Source organism: Castor canadensis, chromosome 8, assembly GCF_047511655.1.
Source record: "Castor canadensis chromosome 8, mCasCan1.hap1v2, whole genome shotgun sequence".
NCBI classification, from domain to species: Eukaryota; Metazoa; Chordata; class Mammalia; order Rodentia; family Castoridae; genus Castor; species Castor canadensis.
This window is the reverse complement of record NC_133393.1, coordinates 116094319-116121354: the sequence shown is the minus strand read 5'-3', so window position 1 is coordinate 116121354 and position 27036 is coordinate 116094319. Positions and strand designations below refer to the sequence as shown.

The 27036-nt window shown below is 37.7% G+C and overlaps 1 protein-coding gene and 1 pseudogene across 11 annotated transcripts in view; both read left to right on the top strand.

Annotated features, from left to right (window-relative positions):
* Positions 1-27036, top strand: part of Osbpl8 (oxysterol binding protein like 8) — a 243010-nt gene that overhangs the window by 96090 nt on the left and 119884 nt on the right. The gene's annotated exons all lie outside the window — the stretch shown is intronic.
* Positions 1655-16828, top strand: LOC141425800 (S-phase kinase-associated protein 1 pseudogene; annotated as a pseudogene).

Here is a 27036-nt window from a genome sequence, read left to right as displayed (position 1 = left end):
TGCTTTAAGGTATCTGCTTTAGTTTCTCTGTGTTGAGGGCAACAAATGCTAGCTAATTTTTTAGGTGTCTTACCTATCCTCATATCTCCCTTGTGTGCTCTCGCTTTTATCTTGTGATCAAAGTCCAATCCCCTTGTTGTGTTTGCCCTTGATCTAATGTCCACATATGAGGGAGAACATACGATTTTTGGTCTTTTGAGCCAGGCTAACCTCACTCAGAATGATGTTCTCCAATTCCATCCATTTACCAGCGAATGATAACATTTCGTTCTTCTTCATGGCTGCATAAAATTCCATTGTGTATAGATACCACATTTTCTTAATCCATTCGTCAGTGCTGGGGCATCTTGGCTGTTTCCATAACTTGGCTATTGTGAATAGTGCCGCAATAAACATGGATGTGCAGGTGCCTCTGGAGTAACAGTCTTTTGGGTATATCCCCAAGAGTGGTATTGCTGGATCAAATGGTAGATCGATGTCCAGCTTTTTAAGTAGCCTCCAAATTTTTTTCCAGAGTGGTTGTACTAGTCTACATTCCCACCAACAGTGTAAGAGGGTTCCTTTTTCCCCGCATCCTCGCCAACACCTGTTGTTGGTGGTGTTGCTGATGATGGCTATTCTAACAGGGGTGAGGTGGAATCTTAGTGTGGTTTTAATTTGCATTTCCTTTATTGCTAGAGATGGTGAGCATTTTTTCATGTGTTTTCTGGCCATTTGAATTTCTTCTTTTGAGAAAGTTCTGTTTAGTTCACATGCCCATTGGGAGAATTTAGTTTTTTAAGTTCCCTGTATATTCTGGTTATCAGTCCTTTGTCTGATGTATAATTGGCAAATATTTTCTCCCACTCTGTGGGTGTTCTCTTCAGTTTAGAGACCATTTCTTTTGATGAACAGAAGCTTTTTAGTTTTATGAGGTCCCATTTATCTATGCTATCTCTTAGTTGCTGTGCTGCTGGGGTTTCATTGAGAAAGTTCTTACCTATACCTACTAACTCCAGAGTATTTCCTACTCTTTCTTGTATCAACTTAAGAGTTTGGGGTCTGATATTAAGATCCTTGATCCATTTTGAGTTAATCTTGGTATAGGGTGATATACATGGATCTAGTTTCAGTTTTTTGCAGACTGCTAACCAGTTTTCCCAGCAGTTTTTGTTGAAGAGGCTGCTATTTCTCCATCGTATATTTTTAGCTCCTTTGTCAAAGACAAGTTGCTCATAGTTGTGTGGCTTCATATCTGGATCCTCTATTCTGTTCCACTGGTCTTCATGTCTGTTTTTGTGCCAGTACCATGCTGTTTTTATTGTTATTGCTTTGTAATATAGTTTGAAGTCAGGTATTGTGATACCTCCTGCATTGTTCTTTTGACTGAGTATTGCCTTGGCTATTCGTGGCCTCTTGTGTTTCCATATAAATTTCACAGTAGATTTTTCAATCTCTTTAATGAATGTCATTGGAATTTTGATGGGAATTGCATTAAACATGTAGATTACTTTGGGGAGTATCGACATTTTTACTATGTTGATTCTACCAGTCCATGAGCATGGGAGATCTCTCCACTTTCTATAGTCTTCCTCAATCTCTTTCTTCAGAAGTGTATAGTTTTCCTTGTAGAGGTCTTTCACATCTTTTGTTAGGTTTACACCTAGGTATTTGATTTTGTTTGAGGCTATTGTAAATGGAATTGTTTTCATACATTCTTTTTCCGTTTGCTCATTGTTAGTGTATAGAAATGCTAATGATTTTTCTATGTTGATTTTATATCCTGCTACTTTGCTATAGCTATTGATGATGTCTAGAAGCTTCTGAGTAGAGTTTTTTGGGTCTTTAAGGTATAGGATCATGTCGTCTGCAAATAGGGATATTTTGACAGTTTCTTTACCTATTTGTATTCCTTTTATTCCTTCTTCTTGCCTAATTGCTCTGGCTAGGAATTCCAGTACTATGTTGAATAGGAGTGGAGATAGTGGGCATCCTTGTCTGGTTCCTGATTTTAGAGGGAATGGTTTTAATTTTTCTCCGTTAAGTATAATGCTGGCTGTAGGTTTGTCATATATAGCTTTTATAATGTTGAGGAACTTTCCTTCTATTCCTAGTTTTCTTAGAGCTTTTATCATGAAATGATGTTGGATCTTATCAAAGGCTTTTTCTGCATCTATTGAGATGATCAAGTGGTTTTTGTCTTTGCTTCTGTTAATGTGGTTTATTACGTTTATTGATTTTCGTATGTTGAACCACCCCTGCATCCCTGGGATGAAGCCTACCTGGTCGTGGTGAATAATCTTTGATGTGTTGCTGAATTTGATTTGCCATTATTTTGTTGAGGATTTTTGCATCAATGTTCATTAAGGAGATTGGCCTATAGTTCTCCTTTTTGGAGGTGTCTTTGCCTGGTTTTGGGATAAGTGTAATAGTGGCTTCATAAAATGTGTTTGGCAGTTTTCCTTCCCTTTCTATTTCATGGAACAGTTTAAGGAGGGTTGGTATCAGTTCTTCTTTAAAGGTCTGATAGAATTCAGCAGAGAATCCATCAGGTCCTGGACTTTTCTTTTTGGGGAGACTCTTGATTGCTGCTTCAATTTCATTTTGTGTTATAGGTCTATTCAGGTGATTAATTTCCTCTTGGTTCAGTTTTGGATGATCATATGTATCTAGAAATCTGTCCATTTCTTTTAGATTTTCAAATTTATTTGAATATAGGTTCTCAAAGTAGTCTCTGAGGATTTCCTGGACTTCCATGGTGTTTGTTGTTATCTCCCCTTTTGCATTCCTGATTCTACTAATTTGGGTTTTTTCTCTCCTCATTTTAGTCAGGTTTTTTCAGGGGTCTATCGATCTTGTTTATTTTTTCAAAGAACCAACTTTTTGTTTCATTAATTCTTTGTATGGTTTTTTTGGTTTCTATTTCGTTGATTTCAGCTCTTATTTTTATTATTTCTCTCCTTCTATTTGTTTTGGGATTTGCTTGTTCTTGTTTTTGTAGGAGTTTGAGATGTATCATTAGGTCATTGATTTGGGATCTTTCAATCTTTTTAATATATGCACTCATGGCTATAAACTTTCCTCTCAAGACTGCCTTAGCTGTGTCCCATAGGTTCCGATAGGTTAACACAGCATTTTTTAAACTGTGAATTTAACTCTTGTTGGTATTTAAATTAAGATACAGGCTTAGCTTTAGCTTGGTAATTTTGAGAAATGAGTTCTGATACATAATACACTTTTACAAAAAAGTTTTTTTTTGTAAAAAAAATAACTTTGTTTTTGGTGGTAGAAGCAATATGACCTGTTTAAAAAGTTTAAAGAGACAGACTAACTTTTTCTCTCAAGTCTACTTCTTAGAGAGCCTGCTGTTATTAAGTTTGTTTTAATTACTGCTTTAACTTTTAAAAATATGCTTTCATTTTCCCAGATTCATTATCATTTCAACCTCTTTTATCTTTTTGCCTCTGAAAGAAGGGGAGATTAGTGCATGGATACTTTAAGCCTCTTACCAGTTTCATCATCCAGGACTTTTGTTATTTAGCAGTATTTCTTAACTTTTATCACAGATGAGGAATTTATGAGCCTTATCTTTAATTTTAACCTTCCTTTCCTCTTCCTGTTCCTTTTTGAAGGTAGTCATGTGATGGCTTTTACTTTGTGTTTATCTTCCTTGCTTTTTATGTAGAGTGAGTCTGTCTTTACATAGAGAAATGATAGAGAATAATTCTAAAAACTGACAACTAAAAATCAGGTTTCATCATGCATTCATTTTATAAATGTTGATCCTTTAATATTCAAGTAACACAGGGCCATGAACTGAACTTGGGCCTTTCTTTCTGACTCCCAAGAAGATCTCAGTTGGTCTTACAGTTTTAAATTCCATCTGCTGTATATGCTGACTCCATGTTTATATTTCTAGCCTGACATCTCAGCCTCACATCTGCATATTGAACTGCCTCCTTGATATCTTCATTTAGTTGTCTAACTGGCATCTCAAAGTGAACATTTCCAATAGTGGAAAGGTGCATATCCATCCTTTCCTTCCCCAATATTCTGCTTATGTTAATGGCAACTTTGCCTTTTTGCAGTTGCTCAGCAAGTACAAAGTCACTGAGGCAGGAGCTTGTGGCATGTTTGAAAAATATTAAGGAAACTACTGTGTGGCAAGTAGAATAAAGAAGAGAAAGGTGAGCAAAGGGAGCAGAATGATAATACCTGTGTTCCAAATTGTAGAGTCTGGTAGGACAGAAAGACTTTGACTTTTACGCTGAATGAGATGGGAAGCTACTGTTGAAAGAAAGTCAAGAAATGAAAGGATCTGATTTATACAGGATCATCTTGGGTGGTGGAACACAGATTACAAACTAGAAGACTGTTGCTATAATCCAGGCAAGAGATAATGTGGATTACACCATTATTCATAATAGCAGATGTAGTTTTCTGCCTGGATATTTTGTGGCTTACCCCATCATGTTATTGAGATCTTGGCTCAGAGTCATCTCAATGATGTGTAAAGGCCTTTCCAGGCAATCTAATCTGAAATTCTCCCCAACTCCTGTGACATGCGATACAACTTCCTCTTGTCTAATTTTTCTTCTTCACACTTATTATTACCTAATTTAAAAATATTTTAATTTTTAAAAATTACCAAGTCAGTTAGTTGAAGGAAACATTACTACAGATACTTCAAGCAAAAGAAAAATTACTAAAGGAAATTAGATATTGATAAATTTGTTGTCTGGAGGCATGGAAATAGAAGGATGGCTTTCAGGTTTGTCACTAGTGCTGATAATTATAATGGCCTGCCAGTACCAACTAGGTAGCTGGCAGAGATGCATTTGGTGATCACTGCAAAACCTCACGTCTGTCAAAGTCCATGTTCACTGCCATCAGAAGAGTGGACTGCTTTCTGTCTCTTTTCCACCTTCCAAATGTTGTGCAATGTATTAATTAGCCAAATATAAATCATGTTCAGAATGAGAGAGGCAACAATATTTGCAAAATGTAGTTCTCACTCATTCAGCTTCTGTGATAAGGAGGGCACAGAAAAGAAAGAGAATGGATGATGAAATAAATACATGTATAACTAGATAGGTAATATGTAAATACATTTATTGGACTAGTCAGGGTTCTACAGAAAAACAGAACTAGTAGGATAGATGTGTGTGTGTGTGTGTGTGTGTGTGTGTGTGTGTGTGTGTGTGTGTGTACAGAGAGAGAGAGAGATTTGGCTCATGGTATTATTGGGATTAACAAATACGACATTTGCAAAGTAGACTAATTGGTTGAAACTCAATTCAACCAATAGAATTCAAATTAAATTAAAAGGCAGTCTGGAGGCAGAATTCCTTCTTTAGGGGATCTCAGTCCTTTTTTTAAGCCTTCAACTTTTAGAATGAGGCCAACTCATATTATGGAGATTAACCTTCTTTACCTTGTCTGCTAATTGAAATGTTAATCATATCTAAAAAATAGCTTCATAGCAACATATTGTTGTGTTTGAGTAAATATCTGTGTACCATAGCTTAGCTAAATTGACACATAAAATTAACCATCATAGTCTACTCTTATCAACTTGTCAGATACACATGTCTTCTTAAATCATACCTCTTAAAGTCTAAGTTGTGTCTCCCCTCAAACTTCATAATAGATTTTTAACCCCCAGCACCTCAGAATGTAACTGTATTTGGAGATAAAGAGGTAAAGTTAAAATGAGGTGTCTAGGGTGGTCTCTAATTAATTATTTTTGGTGCCATATAAGAAAAATTTCTACAGATGTGTACAGAGGGAAAGACCATTGTGAAGATACACTTGCAAACCAAAGAAAGAGGCTTCAGAAGAAACTAAACCTAACTTGGTTTCGGACTTTTAGCTTCTATAACTGTGAAGAAATGAAGTTCTTTTTTTTTAAGGTACTGTATCATTGGTACTCTATTACAGCAGCCCTGGTAGTTCCAGGTTCTAGTCTATTATAAAGTAGGCTTTGTGTCAGATGATTTTATCCAACTTAGGCTAATGTAAGAATTTTGAGCATGTTTAAGGTAGGCAAGGCTGAGCTGTGATGTTTAGTAGGTGAGGTGTGTTAAATGCATTTTGAACTTAGGATATTTTCAACTTAAATTGAGTTTATTGGGATATAACTCCATCACAAGTCAAGGAGCATCTGTAGTAAAGAGTCATCTAACATTTTATAGCAGTTACCAAAGTTGAGTTCACAAACTTGAATGCCTATAAGGTCTGGCAGACAAAGAGCCATTTTTGAGATGGTTAAGTAAACAATAGTTACTGAACTGCTTATATTTCAACAAGTTCACATATTAGCAGTATAACGTCACCAAACTTTGTAAAATCTAAATAAAATGTGGCTCCAGGTCAGATATGGCCTCTGGGTAATAATCAATTTATTTATAATCATTAGTAAAAGGGGAGGCTTCTGTTTCTAACATCCATTCTTTCAAGGAATTCTTTTAATCTCCTTTTTTCTCCCTTGATTAATCTAGGTATAGAGCCGATATAACAAGTGGGTATGAAGGCAGGGGAACTAAATAGAGAACATAAATACATGAGCACTATGAAGAAATCATCCAGTGTAGGTACAGGAGGGTAGCTTTACGGCCTAAGTCAGGTGGCTTGGGTGTCACCAAACTGTGGCATACAATCTAAGAGTGATTTTTACATTTTGAAAAGGGTTGTAAAGAGAGACGAAAAGGAGAATGGGGGTGAATTAGGAAGAAAAGAATATATGACAAAAGTCATGTGATTTGAGAAAGGGCTTATTAACAGCAAGAAAAATCTGAGTATATGGACAATGGATAGACTGACAGGACAAATTGTAGATAGTAAAGTCATTTATCTTCATTTAGGTGGTGGAAGGGACTAGCTTAAAAATACAGGTAGAAAACCTAGTCATAGAAAGAATGGTGACTGAGACGAAATTAAAATGGGAACATATAAAGTTGCTGTATTTAAAATATTGGTGCATATGATTGAATACTTCTTTGTTTTTTTAAAAAACATTCTACTTTAAACCAGTAGTCAGAATTTATCTAATTACAGTATATAGACATGTGGCAAAAAAAAGAGCCAGCAGTGAAAGTACAGGTACAAAATGGAGTATGCTTGTTACTTGCAAAGGAGACAACTCCTGCTCTGTTCTAATTAGTCACTGCTCAATGCTGTCAGATCTTCCATAGTTTCAAGCCAAGCCCTACATCATATTGTTATGTACAGTTTTTCATTTTTTAAAAATTGTGGTTTAAAAATCTTTTTTTGTTGTTTTGTTTGCTGTGCTGGGAATTTGTTCCAGGGAATTGTGCATACTAGGCAAGCACTCTACCACTAAGCTATACTTTAGTCTCAAATGTTTTTGTTTTCTTTCTAAAGGGCCCAAATCAGAACTAGTTGCCTATACTTTGTGACTTTTTCTTTACATACTGAGTTCCTTTCATATAGTTTCATTGCTATTTTGTTTATATGAAGCTTTGAAAATCTATTGCTAAAATGTAGCATGCTCATTATTATAGCAGATCAAATATCCTGTTATAATTTCAACCCGAGATCAAATCCTAGTTTAACAAATCATTTGAGAAATATCTCTGTGCCATTCATTGAGTAATGAACATTTTATTGGACATTTAACACGTCTGCTGCTAGGAATATAGTCATGCCTTTTAAAATTAATTAATTTTAATCATTTTTGCATTTACTCACATGTGGATGCATTATTTGCCACCCCCCCACCAGACAGAACCTGTTGCTCCTCTTGTTCTCTGATTTCGTTGAAGAGAAGACTTAAGAGATAATAAGAAAGATACAGCATTTTTGCTAGTTTGAGATAAAGATTGCTATACAGAGAGACTCCTAGTGTTGCTTCCATATACATGTGTATTGCAACCCACATTGGTTCATCTCTACCAGACCTCTTCACTACTTCCTAGTCGCCTTCCCATAGTGGCCTTTGCTAGTTTAAGTTTACTATATTTGGTCCTCTACAGTGAGCATATCAACCACATTCAAGTTTCAGGTTTCCTTCCTTTACCCTATTCCTCCCATGCACATTCTCCCTTTAGTGTGTGACCCATGTCCAATAAACAAAATAGCAATGAAACTCTGCATTTGTTTTAGGTCTATAATCTGCATATGAGGGAGAACATGGGATTTTTGGCCTTCTGAGCCTGGCTAACTTTGCTTAAGATGATGTTCTCCAGTTACATTCATTTCCTTGCGAATGACAAAATTTCATTATTCTTTGTGGCTGAGTAAAATTCCATTGTGTATAAATACCACATTTTTGTAATCCATTTGTTGGTAGTGGGGTATCTTGGCTGTTTTCATAGCTTGGCTATTGTGGATAGTGCTGCACTAAACATGGGTGTGCAGATGCCTTTGTAATGACCTGAATTGCATTCCTTTGGGTATATCCCTAGGAGTGATATGGCTGGATTACATGGCAGATCTATGTTTAGTTTTTTTAAGAAGCCTCCATATTGTTTTCCAAAGTGGTTGTACTAGCTTACATTCCCACCAGCAGTATATGAGACTACCTTTTTCCCTTCATCTTTGCCAACATTTGTTATTAGTGGTGTTCTTGATGATAGCTATTCTAACAGGAGTGAGGCAGAATCTTAGTGTGGTTTTGATTTGCATTTCCTTTATGGCCAGGGATTGTTTTTATGTGTTTTTTAGCCATTTGACTTCTTCCTTTGAAAAATCTCTGTTTAATTCAGTTGCCCACTTCTTTATTGGGAAGTTTAGTTTTTGAGCTCTCTGTATATTCTGGTTATCAGTCCTTTGTCTTATGTATAGGTAACAAATATTTTCTCCCACTCTGTGGATGGTCTCTTCAATTTGGAGACCATTTCTTTTGTTGTGCAGAAGATTTTTAATTTCATATAGTCCCATTTGTCCATCCTTTCTCTTAGTTGCTGGGCTGCTGGAGTTTCACTGAGGAAGTCCTTGCCTATACCTATTACTTCCAGCGTATTCCCTGTTCTTTCTTTTACTAACTGCAAGGTTTCGGGTCTGTGATTAAGGTCCTTAATCCACTTTGAGTTGATAGTAGTACAGGGTGATAGGCATGGATCTAGTTTTAGTTTTCTGTAGAAGATAACTACTTTTCCCAGCAACATTTTTTTGAAGAGGCTGTCTTTTCTTCATTGTATGTTTTTGGTGCCTTTGTCAAAAATAAGGTGGGCATAGCTGTGTGGATTCATATTCAGGTCCTCTGTTCTGTTCCATTGGTCTTCATATCTGTTTTTGTGCCAGTACTGTGCTGTTCTTATTACTATGGCTCTGTAGTATAGTTTGAAGTTGAGAATTGTGATATCTCCAGCTTTGTTCTTTTTGCTTGGTATTGCCTTGGCTATTCATGGTCTTTTGTGTTTCTAAATGAACTTTATGTTAGATTGAAAAATCATCAGTCTCTGTGATGAATGTCATTGGGATTTTGATGAATATTGTGTTGAACATGTAGATTGCTTTTGGTTGTATAGCTATTTTTACTATGTTGATTCTGCCAGTCCATGAGCGTGGGAGGTCTTTCAGCCTTCTGTAGTTTTCTTCAATCTCTTTCTTTGGTGAGTTGTAGCTCTCCTTGTAAAGGTCATTTACATCCTTTAAGTTTATTCCTAGGTATTGGATTTCTTTTTTTTTTAAGCTATTGTAAATGGAATTGTTTTCCTACATTCTTTCTCAATTTGTTCATTGTTGATGTTTAGAAAGGCTACTGATTTTTGTAAGTTGATTTTGTATCCTGCTACATTGCTGAATCTGTTTATGGTGTCCAGTAGTTTTTGGGTGGAGTTTTTTGGGTCTTTGAGGTATAGGACCATGTTGTCTGCAAATAGAGATACTTTGACTATTTCTTTATCTATTTGTATTCCTTTTACTTCTTCTTGGCTTACTGCTTTGGCTAGGAATTCTAGGACTCTGTTGAACAGGAGTTGGGAGAGTGGGCATCCTTGTCTCATTCCTGACTTTAGGGGAAATGGTTTCAGCTTTTTCCTATTAAGTATGATGTTGGCTATAGGTTTGTCATATATTCCTTTATAGAAGGAATGAGGTACATTCCTTCTATTCCCAGTTCTCTTAGAACTTTTCTCATTAAATAGTGTTGAATCTTATCAAAGGGTTTTTCTGCATCTATTGAGAGGATCAAGTGGTTTTTGTCTTTGCTTCTATTAATGTGCTATATTACATGTATTGATTTGCATATTTTGAACCATCCCTGCATCCCTGGGATGAAGCCAACTTGGTCATGGTGAATGATCTTCCTGATATGTTGTTGAATTCTGTTTGCCATTATTTTATTGAGGATTTTTGTATCATTAAAATTGGCCTGTAGTTCTTCTTTCTGGATGTGTCCTTGTCCGGTTTGGGGATGAGTGTAATACTGTCTTCATAGAATGAGATAGGCAGTGCTGTTTCTCTTTCTATTTTGTGGAAGTTTAAGGAGTGTTGGTGGTATTCTGTAAAGGTTAAAATTGAATCTATTCACCATATGTTGCTCTTTATTCTGTCTGAGACTTTACTATTGCCATATTATTCATATTATATGGCAACCTGACAAAACAATCTATGCAAATTCATGTGTTTTTTGTTAAATATTTTTGATATAAAAATGTCCCATTCTATCACGCTACCCTTTGTGTAAGTTATGAAGCAGCAATGTTGTATAAAAGTCTAGTACTAGAGAATGAAAATAAACCCTGCCCTAGCTCCTAGGGCTTCTTGTATCTTGAGTTATAAATATACAGTAAAAGTGATCTTGTGTACCCAAGTCCAGGCTTTAAGAGGACAATAAAGGCAGAGACTGGCATTTGTGATGTCCTGGGTTTGATTTCAGCCTACAAAGAAAAAAAAATTTGGCTCAAGGACACTGGAAGAAGGAGGGGAAACATGGAGAAGAATTAAAGATTTTAAAATGCAGGGAACATGTTTCCATAGCAAAAACAATAAAATGAGAAATTTTCTCAGTAAGACAACAGGCTACTTTTAGGGGGTAGGTGTGTAGTATCAGGGGAGCTAAACAAAGGAGAAAAAGTATGATGACAAGTCTTGGAGTCAACAGAAAAATATTTCTTTAAAAACCAACTGATAGGTAGCGGCCTGTTCTTGCCTTTCTCTTCTCCTTGGTGCAGACTCTGCACCACTTCGGTCAGCCCCCAGCCTGCCATCTCCTTAAGATAAAACACCATGCCTCCAATTAAGTTACAGAGTTCTGATGGAGAGATATATGAAGTCGGTGTAGAAATTGCCAAACACTCTGTGACCATCAAGAGCATGTTGGGAATATTTGGGAATGGATGATTCAGGAGATGATGACCCAGTTCCTCTACCAAATGTTAACGCAGCAATATTTGAAAAAGGTCATTCAGTGGTGCACCCACCACAGGGGTGCCCCTCCTCCTGAAGATGATGAGAACAAAGAAAAGCGAACAGATGTATGTGTTTGAAACCAAGAATTCCTGAAAGTTGACCAAGGAATGCTTTTTGAACTTACTCTGGATGCAAACTATTTAGATATCAAAGGTTTTCTTGATGTTACATGCAGGACTGTTTATTCAAAACTCCTGATGAGATTCACAAAACCTTCAGTATCAAAAATGACTTTACTGAAGAGGAGGTACACAGAGAACCAGTGGTGTCAAGAGAAGTGAAATGTGCCTGACACTGTAACACTATAAGGATTGTTTCAAATACTAGTTGCATTGCTGTGTTATAACTGTTAGTATTAGACAAGCAGTAGACAAATGAAGCAGCACATCAACTGTATTAGCATAAGATTGTCCTCACTGCATGTGTAGTTTGAATACAGATTTCAGACCTATGGCTGAATTTCTGCTAGTGTGAGCGAAAGCTTTTTTCTTTATTCTGAATAAAACTGAACTATGGGTTCTCTGTAGGAAGTGGCATTTTGGGCTTTCCCTCTTTTCTGTCAAGCAATTTCTGCCTAGTTCATTGTCCAGTTAACTCCAGTTAAGCTTTTAAAAGTTGGCATTATAAACAAAACAACTTGCAAAAAGTTTTATCATATTAAAAAAACAACAGATATACTATTTACACATATAATTTTAACCCACACCACTCAACAGGGGTTGAGTTTTTCTAAATATAGTTTCTCAGGGCCATTTGTCTACATATTATCTCTGCTGCACATCAGAGCTAAGTAGTTGCAATACAGATCCTGTAGCTCACAAAGTCTAAAGTAAAATGTGTTTACTATCTGGTCTCTTACCAAAAAAAATAAAATTGCTGACCCCTGTGGTACACAGATGTACTACAGCATCCATCTTCTCTTGATAAAAGAGAAAATCAAATAAAAGTATTGTTGCAGAAAGTTGCTAGCTGAGATATGAGACACTGATGCAGTTTAGCAGGAAGCAACATTTTATTGTGCCAGCACAAAATCAGCGGACTCGTGTCTAAATTCTGAGCCCCGAGAACAAAGGGGTCTCACCTTATACACCCTTGCAAGCAGGTTACAGAAGCAAAAAGCAAGGTCTAATCCATATGTGGTTATATTTAATTTTATAGGCTACTTTACCCTAGCTACGTGACTTTTTCCCTTCCTCAGTGCTACGTGACCTCCCTCATGTTTAGATTTCTCAGGTTTTATCTCTGCTATGCCATGCCTACCTCCATGCTACTTTCTCAGGACTCAGGCCTAGTCTGTGTTCTTCTCATCCTCCTCCCTACTACATTATTTCCCCCTTTGATGCTTCGACCCACCTAGGGTCAAAGAGCATCATCTTGATCTAGGGGTTTGTATTTTTATAACATCATTGCATATGCAGCCATTTTCCTTTTTATAATGGCCTTTATAATAGTCTTGATAGACCACAGCACCAGGGGAACCAGGCAGGACAATTTTAAGCACGTTTTTAGAATTAGGCCCATTGCCCTTATCAGGATTTTGAATCCACCTAAGGCAGAAAACCATCCTTCAAACAGGTCATTGGGATCCCATCCTCTCCAAGTCTGGACAGAGACATGGGCACGCATTCCCATTTTGTCTGTGATTCTTTTTGTGACCTTTTTTTTTTTTTTTTTTTTTTGAATCATTAATCTGTAAGCAGCAGTTGTTAAGTTTTAAGTTTTAAGGTTAAGTTTTTCCTAAACTCCTCCTTCAGAAGCAAGCAAATAGTCTAAAGCCAAGTGGTTCTGATAAATGGCATTGTGCATCTTAGTGGTTTATCTTGCCAGCAAATTGAGGACTCTTGTAGTTTCATTAGTTATAATTTTAACAACAGCCGGCAGCCTGGTGATGAGATTGAGCATACAGATAGGGGTGTGATAGCCACAGGACCTGTCTTCTGCCCAGGTGGCAGGATCATTGTACTGGATGATTTACTCAGGAGGTCATTTGTCATCTTTTTAATTGCCAATTTGTTAGGCACCCTGTTTTTGTCTACTTAATCTTTTTGTATATATGGGGACTCCCAGTTTTTCACCTTATCTGAGGGGAAACAAGAAGAAGGATGGTCTGATTGAGCCTAGCACACAAGATCCAAACCAGCTTCTAGGTAGCACCATATAAGTTTGTTTCCCACAGATCCAATATAGCCCCCTGGTTGCCTGTCAATCTATGTTTGCAGTAAGATTATCCCACGTTTTCTGGAGATTAGAAAAGTTGGCCAGTGGGTGGGGCTGGGTTTCTGTATGGTTTGGAACTCCCCACCATTGGGTCTCTTGGGCAGTGTCATTGTAAAATTTATGTCCTAAACAAGTTAAGTTCCCCACCTAGGTAGAGAATTGGCCTTCCAGGAAGGAGATACAATAATTTCCAATGATGGAAGTTTTTAGGAGCTAGATGCCTTTCCTGTGTTTCAGGAAAGCAGTCTCCTTGAAGGCTACCGCGGGTCCAGCTCCCTTGCTTTCCAAGGCCAGTGGTCTCACATGTTGGTCCCCCTACAAACATAGCATAAAGTGACAACTCAGTGTCTGGGCTATAGATTCAGCCAGTGAGAAGAACAAGTTTTTAGCTTTGGCAGAGATGGAAATTTCACTCCTCATCTCCTCGTAAAAGAAGTGAAAACTTGTTATGAGGAAGTCTCATGGGTAACAGTTACTAATTTGAGGTTCATCAGACTCCCAAGGTCAAGGCCCTTTCCATTTATCCTTATTCTAATTATTTGTCCCAGTGACCAATCAGATAGCTTAAGTACATTGAAATTTACAGGGTTATAGGTGCCATGGGTGTAGTCAGGGGCAGCTTTCCCCTTGTGATAGAGGGCTGCATGCTTAGCCCTCTGCCATGTGGCCCATGAAACACAACCCCAATAAGGACAGTAATAACCCACATCGTCACATGGCCAAGAGTTGCTTCCCTGGCACATAAATTTATCATTTGATGTATAGGCTCTTTCCCAGTCTAGGCCCCCACAGCCATAGCGTGTACCTCCACATCCACCTTTGTCTGTGGCTACACATTCATCAAAGAGCATTGATACTTGTTTATCAGAACTAAACACCTGGCTGCAACTGACGAGGTTCCAAGGGTGGTAGACGCTTTTGACCTCTAACTATTGCTCCTGAGGAGAGTAAGTGGAATTGAAGCAGATATTCTGATTACCATGAGAGCACACTAGATAGGTGGTATGATTGTGAGTGTATGACCCAGTGACAGAGCCTGCACAGGAATAGTAAGTATGAAAAAGTAAAGTCTTAGTAACAACACTTCCTGCCTGAGTAGTACACATACATAGGTTACAAGAGGGTGGCTCTGGGGCTGTGAAGGGAAGCCAGATCAGTAACAATTAACAGTAATTGTGCATCCTGCCCAAAAGAGAAGACAGCAAATAAAAACCTTTCACCATGAGTCCAATCAGTGGGGGCGGTTTCTGCCAAGCCTATGAAGACTCGGGTGAGAACTACAGCAACACATACAGACAGGGGTGACAGTACATTACAGTGAGATAACTGTTGTGAAAAACAGCCCGTTTGTCCTGTTGGAGAGTTGACTCCTCAAGCTTCTGCCATGTGTAGGCTAGTCAGCTTCTGGGTGTGACTAGAGCAGGGCTGTCCCATTGTTGTTCTTGGTCTCCGATTGTTTCCTGGGAAGCAGAGTCCTGCTGAGGGACAGCACTCAGGTTTGGGAGGGTAATATTACACGGTGAAGCCAGATCAGGGATGCGCTCCTACTCGAGAGAAGCTGGCTTGACTGTGGTGGATCCAAGGAGCAATCTCTGCTACTTTAACTGTGGTGGGGGTAGTAGACAAGATAGCAACAAAAGGGCCCCTCCAATGGGGTTTTAATGGATGGACATTTTATTTTTTGTCTAGACAATGTCTTTTTTTTTTTTTTAACTGAGTAGAATTACCATGGCAACAATATATTATCAGTATATATATCCAGGAAAACGCGTTGTTTTAAAGAAAGTTAAAACCACCATCTTTAAGTATCAAAGGACATGTTTAGAGCCAGTAAAAAGTTATTTTGTCTCTATTTAAGTAGAATACCCTGTCTAAAAATATGAGTTTGTGTCTGGGAGGGCTTTAATGCCGGATAGCCACACATGCATAAGGATTTATTTCCTCAATCCTCTTGGCTTTGGTTATTTTTGAGACATCTAGCACCAGTGACTCTTATTTGTACTTTGATGGCATTCCCCCCTTGTCTCCAAACTGCTTAGTCTCTTCTGAAGATCTATCCAAGTACTAATAGGCTCGATCCTGCTTGGCTTTCGAGACCAAATGAGTTTGCGCATGTTCTGGGTGATGTGGCCTTAGACTGAAGATCTTTCTTGACTGGTCATTTTTTCTCATCGTCAGGATTTGCTCTTTCCTGGATTTGGTTTTTGGTTGGTCTTGGTCCCACATTGGGGTGGAGGGGAAATAATGAGCAGATCAGGTGGGATTCAGTGCCAAGTAGACCCTTTTGGCCAAATTTAAGCAACAAAGAGGCTTAGGAGGAGTGGTTCTTAGGCAGTGGGCTTCTAGACAAGGACAATACAAAACAAAATCTAACAAAAGCAAATGTCTAAACAGCTAACCTGGTTGACACATAAGTAGCTATTAGAGTCATTTTTCATGCACTTGATTGTAAATGCCAAGAAGCATCAGAACTATAATGACAAAAACTTAAGAGTCATGGTTAAAATTCTGATGGACAATTTAGTAACTAACAGAACAGTATATCAGTACCACTAACTTTTTGTTACTGTGTTTATCTAAATTTTGTATCTTAGAAGGCTTGATATACTTGAAAAACAAATGTATATAATATTTAGGAACCAGCAACAGCATCACAGCTCTATAGAGGTTATATATACATATTAGCTTAGTTGTTGCTCTTGAAGTAAAACCTTAGATGCTTTGATCAGTTGGGGGAGGAGAACAGGGTCAGTGACCCCAAAGAGCCCAGTCACAGACACATATAGGATACTAGCTGCATTAGAATCACCCAAGACAACAGTAGTTTAACCATGAGGTCATCTAGAAAATTTTACATAAACCAACTCTTAAATGAACATGACTCAGTTACCTTAGTAGTCAAAACCCCAACAAAAATCACCAGAGGACACAGGTAAATATTTATGGGGACTAAGCGTGGAGTTAGGAAACATAGTGGCCAAGAATCATGGCTCAGATGTTGATAAGGGATCACATCCCAGATTGTTGACATTAACACATGGCTTATGACATACAGCAGGATCCCACCAACCTGTAGTCAGTGGAGTCCCCCTAAAATAACAGGCCCAATGTGGACATCCCAGGCCAAAAATTCCCTCCACCTGCCATGTGAAAGGAATAGGACTAACATCTCCACTCTGTTGAGTCCAGAAAAACTGGAGGTCTTGACTTCCAGTGTAGTGCCTCTTTTTGAGGGTTTTTTTTTTTTTTTTTTAAATCCTATCTGGAGGGTATACTTTGGCTTTGCTTTACATAAGTAAATCTGTCTCAATCCTCATATCAATGCAGCAGCACTCCCTGTGCTCAGCTGCCTCTTTTCTTTTTGTGTTTTAATAAACTCTTATTTCCTTGACAAATTTGTGGATTAACCTGTTGCACCAAAAATTTCTGACAGTTATCTTGCCAAAACAAAAATCATTTTAAGACAGTTTTTTTGTAAATATTATCAAGAACAATACAATATTTTAAAGATAGCCTTGTTAGGAGCTTAGAGAATTAAGTTTTAGTTTAACATCAGTACATTAAATTTTGACCTTACAAAACCTTTAATGTAACTGGATTTTAGTTAATCACTTATATAAGCATCTATAAGCTACATATTTTTATTATAACTTATTCTGTACCTTTCTGACAGCTTATTTTGTATCCCATGGGGGAGCTTGTCTTTATCTTTTTTTTTTTAAAGTATTTTTTATCCGTGTGTTTTAAAAACCATATCTTTAATATCATATATACACAGATATTATTGAAATTAACTCATAAAACCTTTTAACTTAGAACCTTATATTTGTTTTTTTTTTTTTTTTTTTTTTTTTTTTTTTTTTTTTAAATCTAATCAAATTTTAATAATAAAAATGTGTTTTTTTCCAGGAAGAAGCTAAGGTTAATCTCATGTTTAAATTTCAATTAAACATTAGAATATTTTAACTGTCCATGTTGACCTAATGCTACCACATATATATCAGTTATTTTTACCCACTATTTCTTACTAATACCTTCCTCTGGAGACCATTTTCTGCCTGAAAATATATCCTTTGGGATTTATTTTTTGGGGGAAAGGGGAATAGAACTGGGGTTGAAACTCAGGGCCTTGCTAGGCAAGCACTCTGTGATTTGAGCCACATCGCCATCCCTTGGGATTTCTGCTGATAAAGTTTTTGTAATGGTAAACTCAATTTTTATTTTGGTCTTAAATGGTTCATTTTGTCTTGTGTTCTAATTATAGTTTAACTTAGTATATAGTTTTGGGTTGACAATTATTTTCCCTGTATACATTGAAGAAGTTCTATGTTCATTGGGTTTCCATTGCTGCTAATGGAAGTTTCCAGTCAGGTTGTATTCTCTTTAAAATTAGTCTTTTTCTCCATAGCTACTTTTAAGATGTTCTCTTTGTCTGTTATGTTTTCCAGTTTCACTATGACATGGGTGGTGAAGGATTTGTTGTTTTGAATCCTGGTTGACACTGGATCTGAGAATTTGTATCTTTTTTTTTTTTTTTTTTTTTTTTACTCTGTTCGCTCAACAGCTATTTATTTTACAAAAGTTTTTTGAGTGCCTCTTATGCACTAAGGAGATTCTCTCATTAGCCCTATTTTTAGGTCCATAGACTAAGGCACAGAGAGGCATGGTACTTTCTCATGATCATACAGCTAGTGTGCAGAGCCAACACGAACCCATTATGCTACATGTTTTAGCAAGGCCAGAAGCTCATGAAGATGAAACTGAACAAGGTAAATATGGGTGCGATCAGTGTCACTTAAGCAGGGTAGAGTGCCATGGCAGCTTAGGAGAGGGAGGCCCGATTAGAACTTATGGATCCAAATTTTAGATTGCTATTGCTGTCACCTATTTTTTTCCTCCTATTTTATAATTTGAAACATTTGAATGAAGTAAAGCTACAGAAAATCCTCAAAATGCACGGAAAGTAAAATACTTACGCTTATTTAATTTTCTTATTCTTTTGGAGGTAAGAAAAGGATTCCCTTTCTTTCAACTTGTACTAAAAATCCTTCTTAAAAGGATTAGTCCCTTTCCTTTCCTTGAGATTTCATGGTAAACACATTTTAACCTTTGTGAATCAAATCATAGAATATGCTTCATCAGTATCAGTTCTTTGGGTCCAGCATTGATAGCTGTAAATGGCTTATGTTACAGGAAGGGAAAGGTACAGTTTTCAGACAGCATTCTTATCTTGATATCATTTGGGCTGTAATAACTCTAGCCCAGAAAATAATGTCCTTTCTAGAGATTCAAGGATAGAGGCATTCTAATAACTATAAACTCTGCTTATAGTGCAGTGGGTGCTATTGATCTTGAAATCCCCTGACTCAATGAGTTGCAAGTTGTAAACTCCAATCAAATACTATTTTCTCAATATATATTTATTGAGACCTGACAGGTGCTAAATGCTGCTCTTTCTCAATGTTTAGCTCTTTTCATCTTTCTCTTTGTAGGACGCTGTCTTCGTTTTGGTTTTTCTCTTTATTACTTTTCTATTTCTCTTATTTTTAACCTTTTTTGTTGTCCCCTTTGCCTTTCTTCTAAAATCCCATTTGAAAATGGCCCTTCTCCCTATTTTGTCTTTTTTTTTTTTTTTTTTTTCATTTTTCTTTTATTATTCATATGTGCATACAAGGCTTGGTTCATTTCTCCCCCCTGCCCCCACCCCCTCCCTTACCACCCACTCCACCCCCTCCCACTCCCCCCCTCAATACCCAGCAGAAACTATTTTGCCCTTATCTCTAATTTTGTTGTAGAGAGAGTATAAGCAATAATAGGAAGGAACAAGGGGTTTTGCTGGTTGAGATAAGGATAGCTATACAGGGCATTGACTCACATTGATTTCCTGTGTGTGGGTGTTACCTTCTAGGTTAATTCTTTTTGATCTAACCTTTTCTCTAGTTTCTGGTCCCCTTTTCCTATTGGCCTCAGTTGCTTTAAGGTATCTGCTTTAGTTTCTCTGCGTTAAGGGCAACAAATGCTAGCTAGTTTTTTAGGTGTCTTACCTATCCTCACCCCTCCCTTGTGTACTCTCGCTTTTATCATGTGCTCATAGTCCAATCCCCTTGTTGTGTTTGCCCTTGATCTAATGTCCACATATGAGGGAGAACATACGATTTTTGGTCTTTTGAGCCAGGCTAACCTCACTCAGAATGATGTTCTCCAATTCCATCCATTTACCAGCGAATGATAACATTTCGTTCTTCTTCATGGCTGCATAAAATTCCATTGTGTACAGATACCACATTTTCTTAATCCATTCGTCAGTGCTGGGACATCTTGGCTGTTTCCATAACTTGGCTATTGTGAATAGTGCCGCAATAAACATGGATGTGCAGGTGCCTCTGGAGTAACAGTCTTTTGGGTATATCCCCAAGAGTGGTATTGCTGGATCAAATGGTAGATCGATGTCCATCTTTTTAAGTAGCCTCCAAATTTTTTTCCAGAGTGGTTGTACTAGTCTACATTCCCACCAACAGTGTAAAAGGGTTCCTTTTTCCCCGCATCCTCGCCAACACCTGTTGTTGGTGGTGTTGCTGATGATGGCTATTCTAACAGGGGTGAGGTGGAATCTTAGTGTGGTTTTAATTTGCATTTCCTTTATTGCTAGAGATGGTGAGCATTTTTTCATGTGTTTTCTGGCCATTTGAATTTCTTCTTTTGAGAAAGTTCTGTTTAGTTCACATGCCCATTTCTTTATTGGTTCATTAGTTTTGGGAGAATTTAGTTTTTTAAGTTCCCTGTATATTCTGGTTATCAGTCCTTTGTCTGATGTATAACTGGCAAATATTTTCTCCCACTCTGTGGGTGTTCTCTTCAGTTTAGAGACCATTTCTTTTGATGAACAGAAGCTTTTTAGTTTTATGAGGTCCCATTTATCTATGCTATCTCTTAGTTGCTGTGCTGCTGGGGTTTCATTGAGAAAGTTTTTACCTATACCTACTAACTCCAGAGTATTTCCTACTCTTTCTTGTATCAACTTAAGAGTTTGGGGTCTGATATTAAGATCCTTGATCCATTTTGAGTTAATCTTGGTATAGGGTGATATACATGGATCTAGTTTCAGTTTTTTGCAGACTGCTAACCAGTTTTCCCAGCAGTTTTTGTTGAAGAGGCTGCTATTTCTCCATCGTATATTTTTAGCTCCTTTGTCAAAGATAAGTTGCTCATAGTTGTGTGGCTTCATATCTGGATCCTCTATTCTGTTCCACTGGTCTTCATGTCTGTTTTTGTGCCAGTACCATGCTGTTTTTATTGTTATTGCTTTGTAATATAGTTTGAAGTCAGGTATTGTGATACCTCCTGCATTGTTCTTTTGACTGAGTATTGCCTTGGCTATTCGTGGCCTCTTGTGTTTCCATATAAATTTCACAGTAGATTTTTCGATCTCTTTAATGAATGTCATTGGAATTTTGATGGGAATTGCATTAAACATGTAGATTACTTTGGGGAGTATCGACATTTTTACTATGTTGATTCTACCAATCCATGAGCATGGGAGATCTCTCCACTTTCTATAGTCTTCCTCAATCTCTTTCTTCAGAAGTGTATAGTTTTCCTTGTAGAGGTCTTTCACATCTTTTGTTAGGTTTACACCTAGGTATTTGATTTTTTTTGAGGCTATTGTAAATGGAATTGTTTTCATACATTCTTTTTCCGTTTGCTCATTGTTAGTGTATAGAAATGCTAATGATTTTTCTATGTTGATTTTATATCCTGCTACTTTGCTATAGCTATTGATGATGTCTAGAAGCTTCTGAGTAGAGTTTTTTGGGTCTTTAAGGTATAGGATCATGTCATCTGCAAATAGGGATATTTTGACAGTTTCTTTACCTATTTGTATTCCTTTTATTCCTTCTTCTTGCCTAATTGCTCTGGCTAGGAATTCCAGTACTATGTTGAATAGGAGTGGAGATAGTGGGCATCCTTGTCTGGTTCCTGATTTTAGAGGGAACGGTTTTAATTTTTCTCCGTTAAGTATAATGCTGGCTGTAGGTTTGTCATATATAGCTTTTATAATGTTGAGGAACTTTCCTTCTATTCCTAGTTTTCTTAGAGCTTTTATCATGAAATGATGTTGGATCTTATCAAAGGCTTTTTCTGCGTCTATTGAGATGATCAAGTGGTTTTTGTCTTTGCTTCTGTTAATGTGGTTTATTACGTTTATTGATTTTCGTATGTTGAACCACCCCTGCATCCCTGGGATGAAGCCTACCTGGTCGTGGTGGATAATCTTTTTGATGTGTTGCTGAATTCGGTTTGCCATTATTTTGTTGAGGATTTTTGCATCAATGTAGAACCTTATATTTGTATGGGGAGAAAAAACCAGAACGAAAGCAACCTTAAAATTATTTTTTTGTATAAAAACAATTTATAGAAAGCCCATTTGTTAATAGACCCATGTATTATAAGAGAGAATTAAATCCCAGATTTTATTCCCTTTTTTCCCTCCTCTGATCTAAGCCAGAATGTTAACCCCTGAATGCCTGCGTCCTAGTGAGACCTGATTGAAATAAGTTTGAAAACCTGTTTTTTTTAAAGTAGCAGAACAGAGTAATAAGTTTTTACATTGACTCCATAATAAGAACTGTTCTCAAGATGTTTACATATTTATGTGTAAAAAGCCTAAGCAGTTTATAACAGAGATCTTTAAAACAAATACCCTGGTTTTTTTTTTGTTACCTCGAGTATCGTGTTAACCTTATAGCAGCAGTTTAAGAACCATTTTGAAGATGCTTTCACATACATACACACTGTGAGTGCACCATTAGTTGGATGCATAATCTGACCAGCCATTAGCAAGGGAAACATAAGCATTTCATGACTGTCTCAATAACAGACCAAGCTTACTGCACCAACCTTTTGGAACAGTTTTTTTTTTTTTACCAGCAACAGTCATAGTTACTCCTTTTTTTCTCATCCTTTTAGGTAGGTTCTCCTTATTTATGCTCCCTAAAAGTAAAGGTGCCAGCAAGTTCAGTATTTCTGGCATATTTTAATAATCCTAAATTGTTTTCTATTTACTTTTTATTTTTAAGACATAAAAACTCAACTGAAGGAGTATATTAAACCTTTCATCCTTTTCTGTCTTCAAACATTTCATGATATTTACACTTTTAATTTACTAGACTTCATCCATGAAGACCTCATCCCAGTTTTGTTTCCATTTCCCCACTTCTCCCTCTTTACATTCACAGCCCTTCTCCAACATTCCTTTTCTTTCAAGTCAGACCAGATCTTATGTATCAGTGCAAGTCCATCTTTCATGTGTTAATTTTTATAAGAGGTCAGTTAGTGCTGAGCCTCAGTCCTCCTTCAGGATGCCCATTTTAGGTGAAGATGTGCAAGCTGGGGCACCAGAGCTACCCATGAAGACTGAAAGACTGTGATTTCCACCCATCTCCTCCCATTACTAGGCTGGCAGACACAGAGGGGGAGGGGTTTTGGAAGAGCACTCGCTTTGTCCATCTCCTGTAGCTCCCCTCGCGGGGACTTAGGGTGTCTCTTTGGCTGTAGTGAGTCTGTGTAAACCTCAGACTGGAGGACCTGTTAGGTTTCACCCTTTACCTTATGTGTTCGCCATGGACTTGAGGATCGGGACTCCTCACTTGCTTCGCAGCTGGGCTGTGTCTCAGGCTCACACTTTCATACAATCTCACACAGCACAGTACTTCCACCCCACTCCCTAAACCTGAGAGACATGGTTTCACTGGGTTACTTCCAGTCTCTGGGAGGTGATCAGTTTCCCCTTCTGCCTTCTGAGGCAGGCCTGAATTTGAACCTGGGTTCTTACCAGTCTGATGAGCGGTGTTCACCTCCCCTCACTTGTTCCTATGCCTCACTGGGTTCTGTTGTGCATCCAAGACCACCCCAACTTGTCAGGAGGATGAATCCCCCTCTGGATCAAGTTGTCTGTTGGTGCCTCGTGGGGTCTCCTCCCAGCGGTCTGGGGATATGCACCCCGGTAACAAGGGAGGTGATAACTCACCGTGTCTCCACAATCCTGGCAAACGAGCCACCAAGAAATGTTGCAGGAAGTTACTAGCTGAGGTACGAGACACTGAGGGAATTTAGTAGGAAGCAACGTTTTTATTGTGCCAGCACAGACTCAGTGGATTTGTGTCCAAATTCTGAGAACAAAGGGGTCTCACCTTACATACCCTTGCAAACAGGTTACAGAAGCAAAAAGCAAGGTCTAATTCATATGTCGTTATATTTAATTTTATAGGCTACTTTACCCTAGCTATGTGACTTTTTCCCCTCTTCAGTGCTACATGACCTCCTCATGTTTAGATTTCTCAGGTTTTATCTCTCTGCTATGCCATCCCTACCTCCCTTCTACTTTCTCAGGACTCAGGCCTAGTCTATTTTCTTCTGATCCTCCTCCCTTCTATAATATTACCTGTTTAGTTCATGCATTGTGGAACATGGAATTTCATCACTGAAACCCTGTATGACCAACTCAGTCTTTATGTCAGGTGCCCGAATGTTTATAATAACCATTAAAACTAAAAAGTGAGCAAGGAGAAACTCCTTTAATCTTAATCTAACAGTTTTTGTCTATTGAAGTATAAAAATATCAGGATATAGCTATGCTAGAGTTAGACCTTGTTTGGTTGGTTTACACTACAAAGTATTCGTTCATAAATGTGAATAGACAACTAAGGATCATCACACACTTGATGAAAACCAACAGCACAAGGGAGGAGGGTCAAGACAAAGGAAACAAAACAATTTCAGAGGGAACAGAGTTTTCTGGACAGAAGAGCACTGAATGGCAGCCACTTGTAAGAAAATCTGTGTACTTACAAAGATACAAGAGAAAATTACAAACTTAAAATAAGAACAGGTTATTATATAATCAGGGTATAAGAAAGTGTTATTTTAAAAAAGGACTAAATGAGACCAGGAAGATTGAGGTTTGAGGCCAACCCCAGGAAAAAAGAGTGTGAGACCCCATCTCAACAGAAAAAGCTGAGTGTTAGGGCATGCGCCTGTCATCCCAGTTATGGTGGGAAGTATAGGAAAGGAGGATCACATTCCAGGATGGCCCAGGCTAAAAGCAAGAGATCCTATTTCAAAAATAACCAGAGCTGGGTGGTAGTGACTCATACCTGTAATCCTGGCTACTCAGGAGGATCGAGGTTTAAAGCCAGCCCAGGCAAATAGTTCATGAGACCCTATCTTGAAAATACCCTTCATAAAAATAGGGCTGGTGGAATGGCGCAATGTGAAGGCCCTGAGTTCAAGCCCCAGTACTGAAAAAAACAAAACAAAACCAAAAAAAACCCCAAAAAACAAAACAAAACAAAAAACCCAGAGCAAAAAGAACTAGAGATATGGCTCGGGTAGCTGAACACCTGCCTAGCCAGTGAGAAGCCCTGGGTTCAAACCCAAGTACTGCCCCTACTCCCCTCAAAAATAAATAAAAATAAAGACAAAAAGACTCAGCCGTGGGCCAAGGAATAAAATAGGCTGAAGTTGGCATTGGTAATATGGATGAATTGGTAAACTGGGAAATAAAATTGATAAAATACTTTAGGATATAGTACATAAAAATGCAAATATATAGGCTGGTGTGGTGAGGCATGCCTGTAATCCCAGCAATTGGGAGTAGAGGCAGGGGGATCACAAGTTCAAGGCCACCGTGGGACACACAGTTTGAGGCCAGTCTCAGGTAAATAGTGATACCCTGTCTCAAAGATACAAAAACAAGCAGGATTAGGAAATACTAAAGTTTTATCAAGAAACATGGAAGTCCAATAGTTGTCTAATAAAAATACATCAGGAAAGAACAGAATCAGAAAGAAGAAATAATTAACAAAAGAAGCAGAAGAAACTTCACTGAACTTGAGATGTATAGGCCTTCTGATATTGTTTGAGAGCTGTGCCTGAACAAATCTGTGTGACTTTATAACTAAATTCTTGCACATTCCAAATGCCATCATGTGGATGGAAGAGAAATAAATAACCCATTCTTCTTTTTTAACTTAGTAGTGTAGGTGTAACTGTCCTTTGCCTTTTCTGAATGATTTCTCAATGGGCTCACAAATAGGGATGTATTATGAGACTATGCAGTATTTTAATGTTCATTGTTTGGTTACACATTTGTATTTTAAATGCCAACTATTTGGCAACAATAGACTTCCATACTATGTACTTCCACCTAATCACTTTGGACTTCTCTGAGCAATACTTTGTTCAAATGTCTTATTTAGTACTTGTATAAAAATTTATTTCCATTTCTATCACTTCTATTGAGCTGAATTTGTTTGGGGGAACAATCAGTAAAAATGGGTTTATTGACCATGTTTTTGGTAATGTTGCTGAATTTGTATCTTAATACACACTTTAGAGGAACTGGAAGAGAATTGGTTTACAGAATGAAAACCATGGAAATAGCTAGAATATTGAGGAAGGTAACACTGATAATACTTCTTAATTTGTAGTTTAATTATTTGACCCAAAATACAATAAAATGTTAGTATCTCTTGCCCTGCAAATGTCTTATCAACCAAAAAGTTGGAGCGGTCGGGCAGCTATGTTGAGGTGAGTTACATTGAAGAAGAAGATGGCCTTGAAACAGGGTCGTAAAACATGGTAAACTGTCTATTAAAAGCTGTAACCTCAGACAGAGCTGTAAAGTGTGAGGAATTACCCATTAGAGCCATGCAAAACTTCTGGACAGAGATGAAAGGCACCTTGCAGAGATAAGCACCCATTCTTGCCCTTCTTTGTCTCTACTTGTAAATAAACTTTCTAAAGCAGGCCTCCCCTGGTGACCTTATCTAAACAACATTAGGTCCCTGGCTCACTACCAGCCAAATTAACCTAAACAGTCTAACTCACTGGTTAGGACACTATAACCTGAGCACATTTTTGTAACCTAATTCCCTGCACTACCTTTCAAATATCTTGTGAATCCTTTGTTCAGGGCTCAGACACAGGTACACATCTGAGCCCGCTGACACAAAAAATAAAATCTGAGTTCTCCGCTCCTCTAAGTGTCGCTTGGTTTCTTGTCTGACTATATTGCCACAACAACATAAGCCTGAGATGTTCTGAAATCCATCCTTTGGATCCACTATCCTGTTGATCTGATTTAGTCTCATGACTTCCAATGTCCTCAATACGCCATCTCCCCAAATTTTATCTCCAGCCTAGAACTCTTCTTTGAGTTCCAAACTCTTACATCCAACTGCCTGCTAAATATGTGCACTTGACCATAGAATACACTTCTCAAATTGATTTCCCCAAACAAATTTCTAATATCCTCTGTTCTGTCCCTTCAAAGAAACACCAACAGCTTTAAAAAAAAAAAAAGTCAGAAACCAATAAACAGTACATCTCAAGAAGTCTTCCCATCTTTTTTGATGGCAGTTATCCTTCCAGTATTCAAACCAAAAATCTTTGTTGTTTAAAAAA